Here is an 18,338-nt window from a genome sequence, read left to right on the forward strand (position 1 = left end):
GTCTGAGGAAATTTTACCCCACTCCTCAATGCAGAACTTTTTCAGCTGTGAGATGTTTGAGGGGTTTCTTGCACGTACAGCCCTTTTCAAGTCACCCCACATCATCTCAATGGGATTCAAATCTGGACTTTGACTTGGCCATTCCAGGACTCTCCATTTCTTCTTTTTCAGCCAATCTTTGGTTGATTTACTAGTATGTTTTGGGTCATTGTCATGTTGCATGGTCCAGTTCCGCTTCAGCTTTAATTTTCTAACTGATGGTCTCACATGTTCTTCAAGCACCTTCTGATACACAGTAGAATTCATCGTGGATTCTATGATGGTGAGCTGACCAGGTCCTGCTGCAGCAAAGCAGCCCCAAACCATGACACTTCCACCTCCATGCTTCACAGTTGGTATGAGGTTCTTTTCTTGGAATGCTGTGTTTGGTTTACGCCAAACATGTCCTCTGCTGTTGTGTCCAAATAATTCAATTTTGGACTCATCTGTCCAAAAAACATTATTCCAGAAGTCCTGGTCTTTGTCAACTTTATCTCTGGCAAATGTCAGTCTGGCCTCGATGTTTCTCTTGGAAAGCAAAGGTTTCCTCCTTGCACACCTCCCATGCAAGTTAAACTTGTACAGTCTCTTTCTGATTGTAGAGGCATGTACTTCTACATCAACAGTAGCCAGAGCCTGCTGTAGTTCTCGAGATGACACTTTAGGGTTTTTGGAGACCTCTTTTAGCATCTTGCGGTCTGCTCTTGGGGTGAACTTGCTGGGGCGACCAGTCCTGGGCATGTTGGCAGTTGTTTTGAAAGCCCTCCACTTGTAGACTATCTTCCGGACAGTGGAATGGCTGATTTCAAAATCTTTTGAGATCTTTTTAAATCCCTTCCCAGACTCATAGGCTGCTACAATCTTTTTTCTGAAGTCCTCTGACAGCTCTTTTGCTCTCACCATGGTGCTCACTCTCACTTCAACAGTCAGGAGCACACCAAACTAAATGTCTGAGGTTTAAATAGGGCAAGCCTCATTCAACATGCAGAGTAACGATCTACTAATTATGTGCACCTGGTGTGATATACCTGTGTGAGATCTGAGCCAATTTAAGAGGGAATACATGTGAGGGTGTCCTATCTTTTTCCTCAGTTAGAATAGGCATTTTTGTAGAATGACATTTACAGAAGATCTTGAAAAGACTTTTCTTCAGTTTTCTTTGTTTAGTTGGATTACTTTAATCTCTCTGTATTGTTGAAACGGAGATGAAATAACCATTTATTAAAAATGTTACAAAAAACCACATGCTTTCAAAGGGTGTCCTAATTTTTTCACATGACTGTATGTGACAATCATAGAGCAAGAATGATCTGACTGATGGGGGACGGATAACATGCACATAAGTCCATGTTAGTCTTCATTCACATCTGTATTGGAGCCTCCATCGCAGATTCTTTAAATAATATGGGACAGAATAGCTCAGCACGCTTTGCTTATTTGTTCGGTAAAATACTAGGTTTTCTCATGGAAACCGGATCTCATTATTGTCAGTGGGGTCCGTCAGACGGGCCGTCATTTGTCGGAAACGTCGCCTCCATTATTTTCGCTCTTCTGTACCTTGTCTCGTCTCCTTGCAACTTGTCAGCGCTTTTCCAACTAGCCCTTCCTTCTCCTCCTCCATGATGGCCAGCTGTAGGGAGCTGCTTCAACCTGGAATATCTCAGGCTGTATAGTGCCTAGAGACATGAGCCAGGTCTGGTTTTAAAGCTAAGACTCTAACAACCCTACAGCCAGTGATGTAACCTCTAGAAAGCCTGGTTGGGAATGAGATCTGCAAGTAATGCTCACATCTCTAGACAATACAGTTCCTCAAAAAAGTATTCATACCTCTTGAACTTTCCTACATTTTTCACGTTACTCCCACAAACTTAAATGTATTTTATTGGGATTTTATGTAGACCAACACAAAGTAGCAAGTATGTGTGAAGTGTAAAGAAAATGATACATTGTTTTCAAAATTTTTAATAAATAAAAATCTGGAAAGTGTCTCTTGCATTTGTATTACTTTGTCAATATTTTTCCTTACTTTGTAGGACTATCTTTCTCTGCAATTACAGCTGCAAGTCTTTTGGGGGATGTCTCTACCAGCTTTGTACATTTAGGGGCTGAATTTTTTTTTTTCTATTTTTTGCAAAATAGCTTAAGCTCAAATTGGATGGAGAAGATCAATTTTCATGTCTTTCCACAGATTCTCACTGGGATTTAGGTCTGGACTGTGACTGGGCCAGTCTAAAACATGAATATGCTTTGATCTAAACCATTCCATTGTAGCTCTGGCTGGATGTTGAGGGTCGTTGTCCTGCTGGAAGGTGAACCTCTGCCCCAGTCTGAAGTCTTTTGCAGCCTCTACCAGGTTTTCCTCCAGGATTGCCCTGTATTTAGCTCCATCCATCTTCCCATCAACCCTGACCAGGTTCCCTGTTCCTGCTGAAGAAAAGCCTCCCCCCAGCATGATGCTCCCTCCATCATATTTCACAGAGTGGATGGTGTGTTCCCACTTCCATAAAGAGTGCACGTCTAATTGAGTACATGACTAATAGTTGTCCTGTGGACAGATTCTCCCACCTGAGCTGTGGATCTCTGGAGCTCTCCCAGAGAGTGGTCATGGGCCTCTTGGCTGCTTCTCTAGTTGGTGTTCTCCTTGCATGGGCCGTCAGTTTAGGTGGACGGCCATGTCTTGGTAGGTTTGCAATTGTGCCATACTCCTTCCATTTTCAGATGATGTATTGAACAGTGCTCCATGAGATGTTCAGAGCTTGGGCTATCTTTATTTTTATTTTTTTATAGCCTAACCCTGCTTTACGCTTCTCCACAACTTTATCCCCGACCTGTCTGGTGTGTTCCTTGGTTTTCATGATGCTATTTGATCACTAATCTTCTCTAATAAACATCTGAGGCCCTTACAGAACAGTTGTAGTTATACTAAGAATACATTACACAAAGGTGGACTCTATTTATTAATTAGGGGACTTCTGAAGGCAATTGGTCACACTGGAGTTTATTTAGGGGTGTTAGAGTACAAGAGGCTGAATACAAATGCACGCTGCGCTTTTCAGAATTTTATTTATTAAAAAGTTTCAAAACCATGTATCATTTTCTTTTCACTTCGCACATACTTGCTACTTTGTGTTAGTCTATCACATAAAATCCATTTAATAATAAAATACATTTAAGTTTGTGGATGTAATGTAAAAAAATTTGGAAAAGTTCAAAAAGTATGAATACTTTTTCAAGGTCCTTTTGCTGATTACAGGAAACCATATATTACAGTTAATTGCACTGCAAATAAAGTTCTTCAACTTTTGAACAAATTTTAGGTCCTGCCGAGGGACGCATACTTACCGGCTCCTTGGTATGCAAAATCCTCAAATGCCTAGTTATTGACCGTGCCATCTGAGGGTTAAGCTCTAGCGCCACCTAGTGCTGTAAGAATTGTTCTAAAGTGAGAGTAAGAGCACGTTCAGATGTGACTGAACTGGATGAGGGTTTTCCGAGCAGATTTCGCTGTGTTTTCAGAGAATTTCTGCAACGTGTAGATGAGATTTTTAGAATTTCATCTCCTTAGCTGGTACTGTATCACACTACAGGTTTACCGCATGTAAATGTACACGTAACGCGCATTGTGTGCATAAGAAAGTTTCTGTAGAGCTGCCTTTGTGTATGAGTGACTGATGTAATGCATACTGGGAGTGACACCACTTAGACCAGCACGCCCCTCATTTACAATCAATACACACCTTATGTGAGACATTTTTATTAAACTTATTTTTTTTAAAGTAAACTTTAACCCCTTTTTAAATTTTCTGGTCGCATTACTGCTTTTGTGTGACAAGTTGTACTATGGCACCATTAATTTATTCAGTACAATGAATTTGAGAAGCTAGAAACTTTTTATTTTTAAATGGAGCGGAATTGGAAAAAAAAATATGCAATTCTGCCAATGTTGTGGTTTATGTCATTCTTGCCGTGTTCATTGTGCGGTAAAAATTACATTGTGACATTTATTCTGCAGGTCGGTCCAATGACAGCCATACCGAATTCATGTTTAGAATATAAAAAATAAAAAACAAACTAAAAATGCATTTTTTTTAATTTTTATTATTATTTTTGTTAACTTTGCATCCCCATGTTCCGACACCCATACATTTTTGTTTCTCTTTACGGAACTGTGTGAGTATTTTATATATTTATATATATAAAAAAGTAAAGAAAAGAAGCAGCACTCAAGAAAGTATGCGGGTGCAAAAAATCCTCCTTATCAGACCTGTGACCAAGGTCCAAGTTGTAGATACAAGGCAAAAAACGAAGGCAGCACTCCAAATAGTGAAGAAAGTGGACGGTTTATTCACCCAACCAGCAGCAACGTTTCAGCTCTCTCTATGGAGCCTTTGTCCAGCTGAGTAACATGTGCCTAATAACATACATAAGTAGTGGCAGTGATTAACATGATTGGATTTGTAATCAAAGTGTCATAGAAACAAATAAGATAAATATAAAAGATACAGTCATAGAAATAGTACAATTCATCGCTACACCTGGTGTCAATATAATGGGGCATAAGTGAATATACAAAAATACATAATGCAATTCATATTGTGTGAAATATATCCAAATCTTGCATAATTGGTAATCATTACAATAGTGAACAGGTGTGTAAATAAAATAGAATCGATTTAAAAACCTTTGAATGGATCAATACAGGCTCAGGCGACATGGTGGAAACTGCTGGCGTCCGGAAACAACAACGGCGCATGCGCCGCACTATCTGTTATCGCGAGACTTGTACAGGAGCTGAGTACCATTATAGACCATAACAAAGATGGCCACTGTGGGAACATCGCATTAGGGCGCATGCGCAACACAGCGCTGTCGCCCATCCAGCTTAGAACATCACTGAATAGTAGAGCATATACCGCAGTGTTTCAGCAGAAAAGCCAGTCCATGAGTTTTTTGCCTTGTGTGTGTGTGTGTGTATATATATATATAAAACGGAAAATAATGGCGGCACTGGAGACAAACAGTATGGGTGCTACGTCCAGGGATATCGCTGCTTACCCCAGATGAACAAAAACGAAGAAAGGACAGCACTCCAAGTAAAAAAGTAGTGGTCTTTAATCACCCATGCAGATGACCATCTGCATGGGTGATTAAAGACCACTACTTTTTTACTTGGAGTGCTGTCCTTTCTTCGTTTTTATATATATATAATTTTTTTTTACCCACGGTCTTTGGAAAATTGCTTTGTACCTCTTGAGCCCTTTACTATGGCAGGTCTGGACCCGGTCAGAAGGCCCCCGCGATCTAGTTTCAGGGGCCCGTTCAGTCACTGGCAGCGGCCCACTGCTGGTAAATGACCTCTTATATGCAGTGGTTGCAATTGACCATGACATCTAAGGGGTTAAATGCCCATGAACAGAGTCGTCTCCATCTTCAGCACCTGAGTGCCATAGTTGACGACCTGAAGGCCTTTTTTTTTTTTTTTTTTAGTCCTTCTAGGGGGCTTCACAATGTGATAATTTAATCGAATCGCTAATTCTTTAGTCCAACTAGTGATGTGCGAACTTGTGTTTTCAAGTTCGGCGTACAAGGTTCTGGTTATCTAAGAATTCCACTACCACGGAGCATAACTTATGGTCCGTGGTAGCGGGATTCTTAGATAACCCCAACATTGTACGCCGAACTTGAAAACATCAGTGTGCTCATCCCGAAGTCCAACCAATATACCAAAGCGTTATTGCCTGTCAATCATAAATGGCCGGATAATCCACCCTATAAGTGCGAAGAGTGCGAGAAAAGGTTTGCAGACAAAACGCAACTTTTGCAACACTGAAAATGTCAGAACGGGTGTCGCACAGTTTATTTGCTTATTTTTTTTTTGCTATCTGTAACTTTTTTTTACTGGGACTGTCCCTATACATTGGCAATTATCAGACGATCCTGTGTGGCCCTGGGGGCTTCAGTTACTTACCAGTGACTATCTGCAGGATGCAGGTGCCATTCACAGCGGCTGCCCCGTCAGCGCAATGGGAAGATCTACCTTGCGGGATGTAGATTTGCAGGGCAGAAATACTGGACTGAACCCTACGACTCCCCCTTCCCCTACTGCTTGAGAATACTCTATATTGTGGGGATTGCAGGTTTGGTAATTCTGCTTTAGCTTTTTAACGGCACAAAATTTCCAGACCAATCCCAGATATTATCATCGTCGGTCAAGACCTAGACAGTGGCCAGGAGAATGCAGGGGTGCACTACAGGGGGAAGAGGCGTAATAAAATGCAAAATGGTAAATAAATGGAGAGAGGCAGTAGACCAGAGCGAAGAGTGAAGAATGGAGGGAGGTTAACTGCTGGGTCACAGCGCCACCTAGTGTAAAGAACTGATCTGTACGGATCACAACCAAACATACACTCAGGCCTCTTGCACACGAACGTTGTGCATCCGTTCCGTGCATTGGGGACCGCAACGTCCATGTGGCGACCAGGACAGATCGAGACCCATTCAACTCCGTAGTGCTTCCGATCTGTGCCTCCATTCCGCATCTCTATAATTGCGGACCCATTCAAGTGAATGGGTTCGCATCCGTGATGAAATAAATAAAAAATACCGCACCCAAATAGAAATGTCAGATTGCTGCAAAATTGATTGATTTACAGGGATGGTCTGATTACACACTGGGTCAAGAGGATTATTATTAGATTATTATTATTAAAGTGGCGCTGTACATGTGAAAAGGGGTAAACATACATAATACAGCATGAAGAAGATGAGTTGGAGAAGGAGAGAGGGCCCTGCCCGTGAGGGCTTATAATCTACACAAGGATGTAAAAGTGATTTCCCCACTGTCCTGTAAAAAGGCTCTCAGAGGCTACTTTTGGGCAGTGTACCTCTTGGTGAGAGATCGTTGACTGCTAGACTTGCCTCTATAATGCACTCGAAGACATTTTGCCCAGTTGACAGTCTTTGAGAAGGCGGTTGCATCTATGAACTGAGAGAAGCAGGAAGGTCATCATTTCGATGAGCTGCCCTCCATCTAGGCCTGGGATCAGCAACCTTCGGCACTCCGGCTGTTGTGGAACTACAATTCCCAGCATGCTCTATTCATTTCTATGAGCGTTCTGAGAAGAGCAGAGCAACTATGCATAATGGGAGTTGTAGTTTCGCAACAGCTGGAGTGCCGGGGGTTGTCTACCCCTGATCTAGGCTGTTAGGAGGTGTTGGGACGATACACACACGGTGAACAGGCTCAGATAAACGACCAGTAGAGAGGATTGTTTGGTCCGCGAACAGGCAAGAGCAGCTCTTACATCTTCAGTGTCCACCATCCAGACATCGGTGGCCCCTTCTTTACACCCCTGTGTCTGCCAGGACCATTTCCAGGTGTCACGTCGCCCATTACGTGTCCTACCATTACCGCTCCCTTTGTTTGCAGTGGTGTCATGAACAAGAAACCTGGACTGATACAGACCGGATTGCCTTTGGTCATGAATCCAGGTTCTGTTTAGGGTCCGGAGGCCTCGTGGTGAGCGCTTCAATCCTGCCCCAACTGCTGGTGTGATGATCTGCGGAGCCATCGCATATGACAGTCGGTCACCCCTAGTAGCGATACGAGGGACACTGACAGTGATATCTGCAGGACATCCTACCGCCACACGTGTTCCTCTCATGGCAGGGCTGACAACTGCTATTGTTCCGCAGGGTAATGCTCACCAACACACACCAATGGTTTCCCCGGAATGTCTCCACCAGGTTACAATACTTCCTTGGCTGCCTGGTCGCCAGATTTATCGCCAATCCAGCAGGGGTGGGATAGAAATTTTTAACAACAGGTTCCCTACTCAACTGCGGACACGTGCAGTCATGTTTACATATACATAAACCATATATATGCAACATACATACACATAAATACACCGTATACATGGTACACACACATAAATACACTATATATACACTACACACATACCGCCCAACTTTTAAAATGCCTAAGGAGCTAAACTATCAGCTGCACGATGCGTCAATTTTTAAAAACCGCTAGGCCACATCTCTAACTCCACCCAACGTCTATCTGTATATATCCCAACCCTTGTCTCCATTGTGTCTCACATCCAGTGACGTCTCCTCTGATGTAGACGTTCTCTGTCCTCATCTTCTCCTTTCAGACCAGACCGCCATGATGATTTTTCACCCATCTCTCGTGGTTACTACTTTTCCATCATCCTGACACCTTCTGAACAACTCAGCCTGCCACCCCCCCCCAATACTAAACCGCAGAAATAGCTAAACCCCCTGATAATACTAGTACCATACAGATAGTGCCTTTCAATAATTATTGGATAGAGCATACTGGTTGCAATTCTCAATGAGGGCACTCGGCATATTGGAAACACCAGACCCAGATACCCCATAGGATAGAACACACCAATAGGAGTATATGTGGTTCAATAATAAGGAACAAGCTAATCACGCGTCCATCGGGATTATAGTATCAAATGTTTATTACACATACAGTATATTACAGACATGATTGGCATACACAAATAAATTAAAAAAGGTTAAAAACACCAACACAGCGGTGATGACCACACGGCAGGATAAACGCAATAAAGTGCAAAAAGTATTTTTAGGGAGGTACTATAAAGTACATAAATATTTTTCTTTTCCATATTTTCCTTCTGTTTTTTGCAGATCTGTGTTTCCGCAAAAACCTTGCGTTTTTATCAATTGTACATCTGCATCTGTTCGGTTTTTCCACAAAAAAAAAAAACGGAAGGAGGAATATATGTTGGTAGGGTACTAAAAAAAAATAAAAAAAAATTCTACTTCCTGGAAACGGATCTGCAATTGCGGATGACATTGATGCATTCCGCATGTCATCCGCATTTTTGCGGACCCATTAACTACAATGGGACCACGGACCGCATTTTGCGGGCAATAGCAGGACAAGCTGTATTTTATTTTGTGGAAAAACGTAACGGAATGGAACAACGGATGCGGACAGCACACTGAGTGCTATCCGCATTTTTTGCAGGGCCATTGGCATGAATGTGTCCACATTCCATTCTGCAAATTTGCGGACAATAGTACAGCAGGGATCAGTTAAAGGTACAGTACCTGCAGCAGTGATCAGTTAAAGGTACAGTACCTACAGCAGTGATCAGTTAAAGGTACAGTACCTACAGCAGTGATCAGTTAAAGGTACAGTACCTGCAGCAGTGATCAGTTAAAGGTACAGTACCTACAGCAGTGATCAGTTAAAGGTACAGTACCTACAGCAGTGATCAGTTAAAGGTACAGTACCTGCAGCAGTGATCAGTTAAAGGTACAGTACCTACAGCAGTGATCAGTTAAAGGTACAGTACCTGCAGCAGTGATCAGTTAAAGGTACAGTACCTACAGCAGTGATCAGTTAAAGGTACAGTACCTACAGCAGTGATCAGTTAAAGGTACAGTACCTGCAGCAGTGATCAGTTAAAGGTACAGTACCTGCAGCAGTGATCAGTTAAAGGTACAGTACCTAAAAATGTAAGCCCGTTATAATTCATATCAGTATGCAACACGGCGCTGAGAACAAGGCCAGTAAATCCCACTGGATAAACCTTTAATGGGGTCCATTACAATCTCACGTCAGAGGCAGAATTCGTAGAGGTTACATATTAGGATTTCACCACCTCCACCACCTTAAAGATGCAGTAATACAATCGTATCCCGTATGCAGCGCTCAGGCCTCCTGCTCAGGCGACACAAAAGCTTCTGGTGATAGAATAGACTCCTCTGTGTCCACTGAGGCGGGGAGATTGTATTACACAGACCTTCCCCCACTGATACATTGTAGTAAAGGACAGGAGAGAGTTTTTTTTGCTGCTAATAATACCACTGTAACAAAACATCAGCTGTGAGGATGAATAACTCTTTCTTCCGGATGCAAGAAACAAAATATTTCCATTCACTGTAAGCAAGCAGAGGTATTGAAAGTGGTGATGGAGTAAAGCACAAAGTATTTTATAAAGTTAAATAGTAACATGCAAGAAAATGTTAGTGGCTCAGCAATTTGATAAGATGGTGTGGTGCTCGCCCCTCGACACGCCCAATGCCGTATTTGAAGATAAAAAATAGTAAAAGGATTTTGGGGGGCACTCGCCTGTCTAGAACCAAACAGGATAAAATACAAGTATAAGGCCTCATGCACACGACCGTTTTTTTTTGCGGTCCGCAAAACGGATTTCCGTTGTTCCGTGACCGTTTTTTCTTCCGTGGGTCTTCCTTGATTTTTGGAGGATCCACGGACATGAAAAGTGAATAAAAAAACTAAGTCAAGTTTGCATTGAAAATGATAGGAAAAACGGATCACGGACACGGATCACGGACGCGGATGACTATCTTGTGTGCATCCGTGATTTTTCACGGACCCATTGACTTGAATGGGTCCGTGAACCGTTGTCCGTGAAAAAAATAGGACAGGTCATATTTTTTTCACGGACTGGAAAAAAGGATCACGGACGCGGAAGCCAAACGGTGCATTTTTTTTTCCGATTTTTCCACGGACCCATTGAAAGTCAATGGGTCCGCGAAAAAAACGGAAAACGGAACAACGGCCGCGGATGCACACAACGGTCGTGTGCATGAGGCCTAAATCTGCAATTTATTTAATATGCATAAAAACACAACACATAACTATTACTATACCTAAGCAGGTCCACCTAGTGTAATAAAATATTAAAAACGGAATGATTAAAAGTAAAATGTAAATGGGGATAAACTAGATTTCATATTTCCCGCCAAATAGTCCGGTGATTCCTTTTTCTGTTATTTTCATAAGCTTGGAAAATAACAGTTGTATCAAATGTCCACATATTAAGTTGGAATAATTGTGCTATATTTGATAGTGTCACCACACTGTCTGTAAGGTAAAAATGATAACAGCGCTCCTTCTGTTTTTCTGATATCAGTCCTAATGATTATATTTTCATCCAATATGTAGTTATTGATCCCTCCAAATACATCACAATTTAATACTGTGTGTGTTATGGGTACGTTACCGCTCCAGCAGCTTTAATATCTTTTCACTTGGATTGTAGTTGTATTCTGCTTCCCGCTAGCTGATGTGTTTGCTTCTCACTCGGTGAGACTCCGTGGCGTCCCACGTGTTCTCAATCCTCCGTCGGTCTCTTCCCAGCCCGTCTGGGTGTTGCGCGGCTGCCGATCGCAGTGCTAAGTTGGTGGGTTCACTCGCCTGTCATTCCTCGGCGTCCCACGTGCTCAGGTAATATACCGCTCCTAGATCAGAGATTTAAGGCTGGAGACAGGCGAACAGCTTGTTCGGAATTAGCGGGGTATAGGCAATGTCCTTATTATTCACCAGACGCGTTTCGGGGTTAATCCCCCTTCCTCAGTGGTCAGCAGTGATTTACTAAGAGTCTCTCTTTATAGATATCTGGTCATGATAAAAATGGTGGACAATAAAAGTGGTTTCTTTGAAAAAGTGGACTGGATTAATATAAAAATAGTTGATACATATAAGCTTTGGTTCATGTGGATCATAATAAAATAAAAAAATAGTAAAAGATAAATAGAAGATTATATACAAAGTTAATAATAGAAATACAAATCATAATGAAGCACACATATATTTTTAGTTGCGGTTCTTATGCGTTTTTCTTGCATTTTTAACCCTTTTCATCTGAATGGAATGTCATATGAAATATATATATATACAGTACAGACCAAAAGTTTGGACACACCTTCTCATTCAAAGAGTTTTCTTTATTTTCATGACTATGAAGGCATCAAAACTATGAATTAACACATGTGTAATTATATACATAACAAACAAGTGTGAAACAACTGAAAATATGTCATATTCTAGGTTCTTCAAAGTAGCCACCTTTTGCTTTGATTACTGCTTTGCACACTCTTGGCATTCTCTTGATGAGCTTCAAGAGGTAGTCCCCTGAAATGGTCTTCCAACAGTCTTGAAGGAGTTCCCAGAGATGCTTAGCACTTGTTGGCCCTTTTGCCTTCACTCTGCGGTCCAGCTCACCCCAAACCATCTCGATTGGGTTCAGGTCCGGTGACTGTGGAGGCCAGGTCATCTGGCGCAGCACCCCATCACTCTCCTTCATGGTCAAATAGCCCTTACTTTCAAAGTTTTCCCAATTTTTCGGCTGACTGACTGACCTTCATTTCTTAAAGTAATGATGGCCACTCGTTTTTCTTTACTTAGCTGCTTTTTTCTTGCCATAATACAAATTCTAACAGTCTATTCAGTAGGACTATCAGCTGTGTATCCACCTGACTTCTCCTCAACGCCACTGATGGTCCCAACCCCATTTATAAGGCAAGAAATCTCACTTATTAAACCTGACAGGGCACACCTGTGAAGTGAAAACCATTTCAGGGGACTACCTCTTGAAGCTCATCAAGAGAATGCCAAGAGTGTGCAAAGCAGTAATCAAAGCAAAAGGTGGCTACTTTGAAGAACCTAGAATATGACATATTTTCAGTTGTTTCACACTTGTTTGTTATGTATATAATTCAACATGTGTTAATTCATAGTTTTGATGCCTTCATAGTCATGAAAATAAAGAAAACTCTTTGAATGAGAAGGTGGGTCCAAACTTTTGGTCTGTACTGTATATATATATTTTATAAGAATATTACTGTATATTAGCAGATCATTACTTAATATAAAAAATAAAAAAATAAAAAGTATTCCAATCCTACAAATGGAGATGAGAGAAAAGGGAAAGAGAGGGGAAGGGGGCCAGCCAGGGAGAGGAAATCGGAGTGCTTAAAAGAACGGCGATGTCCTGTCCCGGATTGGCACCCCTCCCATGGTCTAAAGAAACCCAAAAATTTCAGCATTGAGACCTGCAGGAGTCAAGGTATTGAACTCAAAGATTCTCTTGGATTCTGCTCTTGACATGTTCGCAATGAGGTTTCCCCCTCTCCATGTTTTTTTTTTAATTTTCTCAAAAGCTATATATTTCAACGTAGAGGGGTCACAGTTATGGTATTCCTTGTAGTGTTTGGAAACTCATATCCCTTCTTTATATTGGCAACATGTTCTGCCACCCTTTTTTTAAATGGTCTCTTAGTTCTACCAATGTACTGCTTATGACACGGGCACTGTAAAATGTAAATGACATCCATTCAGTCACAGGTGAGACTTTGTTTTATTTCAAACTGAAATGTATTTTGTGTTGACTGAATTGTTATGGACTTTTTTGGGAAGGACGTAATTCTGCAATTCTGGCAGCGTCCACATCTGAAAAAGCCCTTTATTGACAACCAGGTGGATGGAGTTATACAGTTGCAAGAAAAAGTATGTGAACCCTTTGGAATGATATGGATTTCTGCACAAATTGGTCATAAAATGTGATCTGATCTTCATCTAAGTCACAACAATAGACAATCACAGTCTGCTTAAACTAATAACATACAAAGAATTAAATGTTACCATGTTTTTATTGAACACACCATGTAAACATTCACAGTGCACGTGGAAAAAGTATGTGAACCCCTAGACAAATGACATCTCCAAGAGCTAATTGGAGTGAGGTGTCAGCCAACTGGAGGTCAATCAATGAGATGAGATTGGAGGTGTTGGTTACAGCTGCCCTATAAAAACCACACGCCAGTTCTGGGTTTGCTTTTCACAAGAAGCATTGCCTCATGTGAATGATGCCTCGCACAAAAGAGCTCTCAGAAGACCTACGATTAAGAATTGTTGACTTGCATAAAGCTGTAAAGGGTTATAAAAGTATCTCCAAAAGCCTTGCTGTTCATCAGTCCACGGTAAGACAAATTGTCTATAAATGGAGAAAGTTCAGCACTGCTGCTACTCTCCCTAGGAATGGCCGTCCTGTAAAGATGACTGCAAGAGCCCAGCGCAGACTGCTCAATGAGGTGAAGAAGAATCCTAGAGTGTCAGCTAAAGACTTACAAAAGTCTCTGGCATATGCTAATATCCTTGTTAGCGAATTAACGATATGTAAAACACTAAACAAGAATGGATTTCATGGGAGGATACCACAAAGGAAGCCACTGCTACCCAAAAAAAACATTGCTGCACGTTTACAGTTTGCACAAGAGAACCTGGATGTTCCACAGCAGAACTGGCAAAATATTCTGTGGACAGATGAAACCAAAGTTGAGTTGTTTGGAAGAAACCACAACACTATGTGTGGAGAAAAAGAGGCACAGCACACCAACGTCAAAACCTCATCCCAACTGTGCAGTATGGTGGTTGGGGCATCATGGTTTGGGGCTGCTTTGCTGCGTCAGGGCCTGGACGGATTGCTGTCATCGAAGGAAAAATGAATTCCCAAGTTTATCAAGAATTTTTGCAGGAGAACTTAAGGCCATCTGTCCACCATGCGAAGCTCAACAGAAGATGGGTGTTGCAACAGGACAACGACACAAAGCATAGACGTAAATCAACAACAGAATGGCTTAAACAGAAGAAAATCCGCCTTCTGGAGTGGCCCAGTCAGAGTCCTGACCTCAACCCGATTGAGATGCTGTGGCATGACCTCAAGAAAGCGATTCACACCAGACATCCCAAGAATATTGCTGAACTGAAACAGTTCTGTAAAGAGGAATGGTGAAGAATTACTCCTGACCGTTGTGCTCGTCTGATCTGCAACTACAGGAAACGTTTGGTTGAAGTTATTGCTGCCAAAGGAGGTTCAACCAGTTATTAAATCCAAGGGTTCACATACTTTTTCCACCTGCACTGTGAATGTTTACATGGTGTGTTCAATAAAAACATGGTAACATTTAATTCTTTGTGTGTTATTAGTTTATGCAGACTGTGATTGTCTATTGTTGGGAGTTAGATGAAGATCAATGACCAATTTGTGCAAAAATCTATATCATTCCAAAAGCTTCACATACTTTTTCTTGCAACTGCATTTGGTTTCTCTTTTACTGTGGGGGCTACTTTCAAACCTAAATTAGCTGCCTTGGTGTAAGTAATTTGGGGGAGGGGGGGGTCTTAGTCAGTGTTGGTCGTATAGTTTTATCCCCCTAGTAGATGATGGTAATGATCTTCTCAACTGATTTATATTGAGAATGAAAAGGTAAAATAATTCGGAGGGTCTCTTTTTGCCTCTGTACTTTTGTAGATGTAAAGAAATCGCTTCTATTCATCAGTCTTACTATGTAGAGGGAATTTTCAAGTATATGGCTTGGATATTGTTTCTTTAGGAATTGTTGTGTCAATTCAAACGCTTCGCATTAAAACTGTTCCCTACTTGTACAATTAAGTTTAATTCTTCTGTATTGGCTTGTAGGTATATCAGTGAGCCATCTAGGAAGGTGGCAGCTAGAATATAGAACTAAGTTATTGCCCATCACATATTTATGGTAAGTGCTACATGTTCATTTTTATTTATTTGCTTCAATTTCTAAGTCCAAAAATTTCAATAAAGGTTTTACTCGTGGTAGATGTGAACCTGAGATTTCTTTTTAATTTATGTTGATATCCTCAAAAAAAAAACTTTTAAGATGTTCCTCTGTATCCTGCCAGATGAAAATGATGTCATCTATATATCGTTGCCATAGTACCAGGCTTGGATTGGATAACATCTTGCTCCCATTGGGCCATGAAAAGATTAGCATACCTGGGGGCAAATCTGGTACCCATGGCGGTCCCTTTTTTTTCTGTATATAAAATTCGGATTCAAATAAAAAATAATTATGGGTAAGTATGAATTCCACTCCCTACACTAAAAATGAAATTTGATCCTCATGTAGCAAACTATTAGGAGTTAACTGTTTGTTTAAGGCATCCAATCCATGGGTATGTTCAATAATAGTGTACAGGGAATTGACATCCATGGTGCCAATAATCCAGTGTTCTTCAAAATGTAGTTGTTCCAATGTAGTAATAATGTCTGTAGTATCTTTAATATATGATGGGATTTGTCTAACAAGCGTCTGTGGCAATCTGTCGATGTATTGAGATAAATTAGATGTTGGGGAACCTATACCGGATACAATTGGCCTGCCTGGTGGATTATTGTAATTTTTATGTATTTTGGGAATGCAATAGAATATTGTGTTTCTAGTATTTATTTTGATTCCTGTTCTAGAAAGATATTCTTCTCCACGCACTTATTACAATATTTAATTAGCTCTTTAAAATATTCATTAACAGGGTTGGATTTTAATTTATTATAGGTGACAGAGTCGCTCAATTGTCTTGAACATTCTAGTTCATAATTTTTGGTATTAAGAATTACTATTGCCCCCCTTTATCAGAAGGCCTCATAGTAATGTTGTTAGATGACTGTAGTTCCTTTATGGCTTCTATTTCTTTTTTTGTCAAGTTGTTTCTTATTTTCTTATGTCTGAGTTTCCTTAGGTCACTCTCAACATTTTTCTTGACTGTAACTATTTCATAGCTTATTTCCTGCCTGGGATAATTTCTTTATTTGTTTTTTAGATCTGTATGTGCATATATGGTATACACTATAGTCTTCCCTGACTATTGGGTTTTTGATGTAGTGTTTTTTCAATACCAATATAAGTGGAAAATGTATCCATAGTAGTTGTTGGTGCAAAATTTAGACCCTTATTTAAAAGTGTTGATTGTGCATCTGTCAATTGTACCTTACTTAAATTGACTATTATCGACGTGTTAGTGTTTTCTGCTGATTGTGTGAGTATCTTCTTGTTCTTATTTCTGCCCCTGCGTACCTTTCTTCGTTGTTGTGTGTCCGTGTTCCGATTGGCGTTCTTGTGCTGTATTTGTCCCTCTGGTGATGATAATTGTGATGTTGTCCTGGTGAGTTGTTCCTCATTGTGTTGTCTATTTGGTTGTAATGACGTTGTCTCAGATTGTATTTGTGCCCGTGAGTTTGAATTCTCGTGTTTCTTCTTATTGGGGTTGGAGAACGTGATCTTCTTGTTCTTGTTCTTGTTCTGTGGTGGGGTCTGGTCTAAAAAAAGAGTGCTTCAAATCTATTATTGACAGGTTCATTATATTGATAGAAAAAATTATCACTTTGTGTTTCTTTTACTTCTTGTGTCCCAATTAATGGTGGTCTAGCAACTATCTGTGTCCGTGTGGGCTTCAGTTGATTGTTCTGTCTTAATCTTTTTAGATTTTTGTATCAATAATATCTTTCTCCAATGAGTCAAAATTTTTTACAGATTCTTTCCTGCCATTTTTTAAAGGGAACCTGTCACCTGGTTTGAGTATATTAAGGTGTCACTACTGCCATGTACAATAAGATACCTTATTTCTTGCTGTAGTCTTCATTTTTTGTTTCGTGGTTTCATTAGCGATAAAATCCACTTTTTATGTTATGCAAATGAGCGTCCAAGGTGCCCAGGGGGGGCGTCATTAACCTTCTCTGGAGCCCAGTAACTCCCCCGTACAGTGCCCAGCCCGCCTTCCTTTAGATCCCAAGCCACGCCTCTTCCAGCATAACTGCCTACACCCGAACTCTCTGCTGCGGCCCCCTCTCTGCTATGTGAAATCTTACGCAGGCGCATGTACCGCGGACTGCCTGCTCGATAGTTCCCGAGGGCAACAGCTTCAAATGTGTCACTGGGCATGTGTCACTTTGTAAAGCTAAAAGAGGCATCTGTCCTTCCAGTTCAGCCTGTTTCCTGCAAGTTGCAGAATTTTTCAATATGCAAGGATTATACTTTATTTGCATGAAAATGGATGAGCCCTTTAAGATAGTTCTTAAAGGGTACTTCTAGCCAAATTATTTTATTATACAGATGCATTGGGAGTAGAGATTTGGGTTTTTGAAATTTGTGGTAAAAAGTTTGTGCACAAATCCTAATATGATGCTTGGATTGACTCAGCGCATTTACATGTAAATCCTGCATCAGGTCACTACACCTTCTGGCCACTAGAGGGAGATGTTTGTTAACAAAAAGACCAGTGGAAATCACAGCTGGAGCCAGAACTTCTACAGGACGCAGGAAAGCATCGCCTGCAGCTCTATGGGGCCCATGGCTGCGCTGCTTCGCCCTCCCATCAGTGAGGAGAGAATGGAGTAGGGGGCCCAACTTCCAAATATCTAAAAGTGGCCCCTGGGGTGATCGGCTGGCTGCTCCAGGTGCAACACCTCATTTAGACACGGGAAGCAGTGGCCGGCCAAGCATCTCCAGTGCAATGGCCATGTAATGGGTGCATCGAGTCCTCCAGAACAGGTGGTAGCCAGAGACTGCCCCCGTAATCAGTGTCAGACAGTGACTGTGGCCATAATCAGTGTCAGACAGAGACTGCCCCCGTAATCAGTGTCAGGGAGTGACTGTGGCCATAATCAGTGTCAGTC

Source organism: Bufo bufo, chromosome 3, assembly GCF_905171765.1.
Source record: "Bufo bufo chromosome 3, aBufBuf1.1, whole genome shotgun sequence".
Lineage (NCBI taxonomy): Eukaryota > Metazoa > Chordata > Amphibia > Anura > Bufonidae > Bufo > Bufo bufo.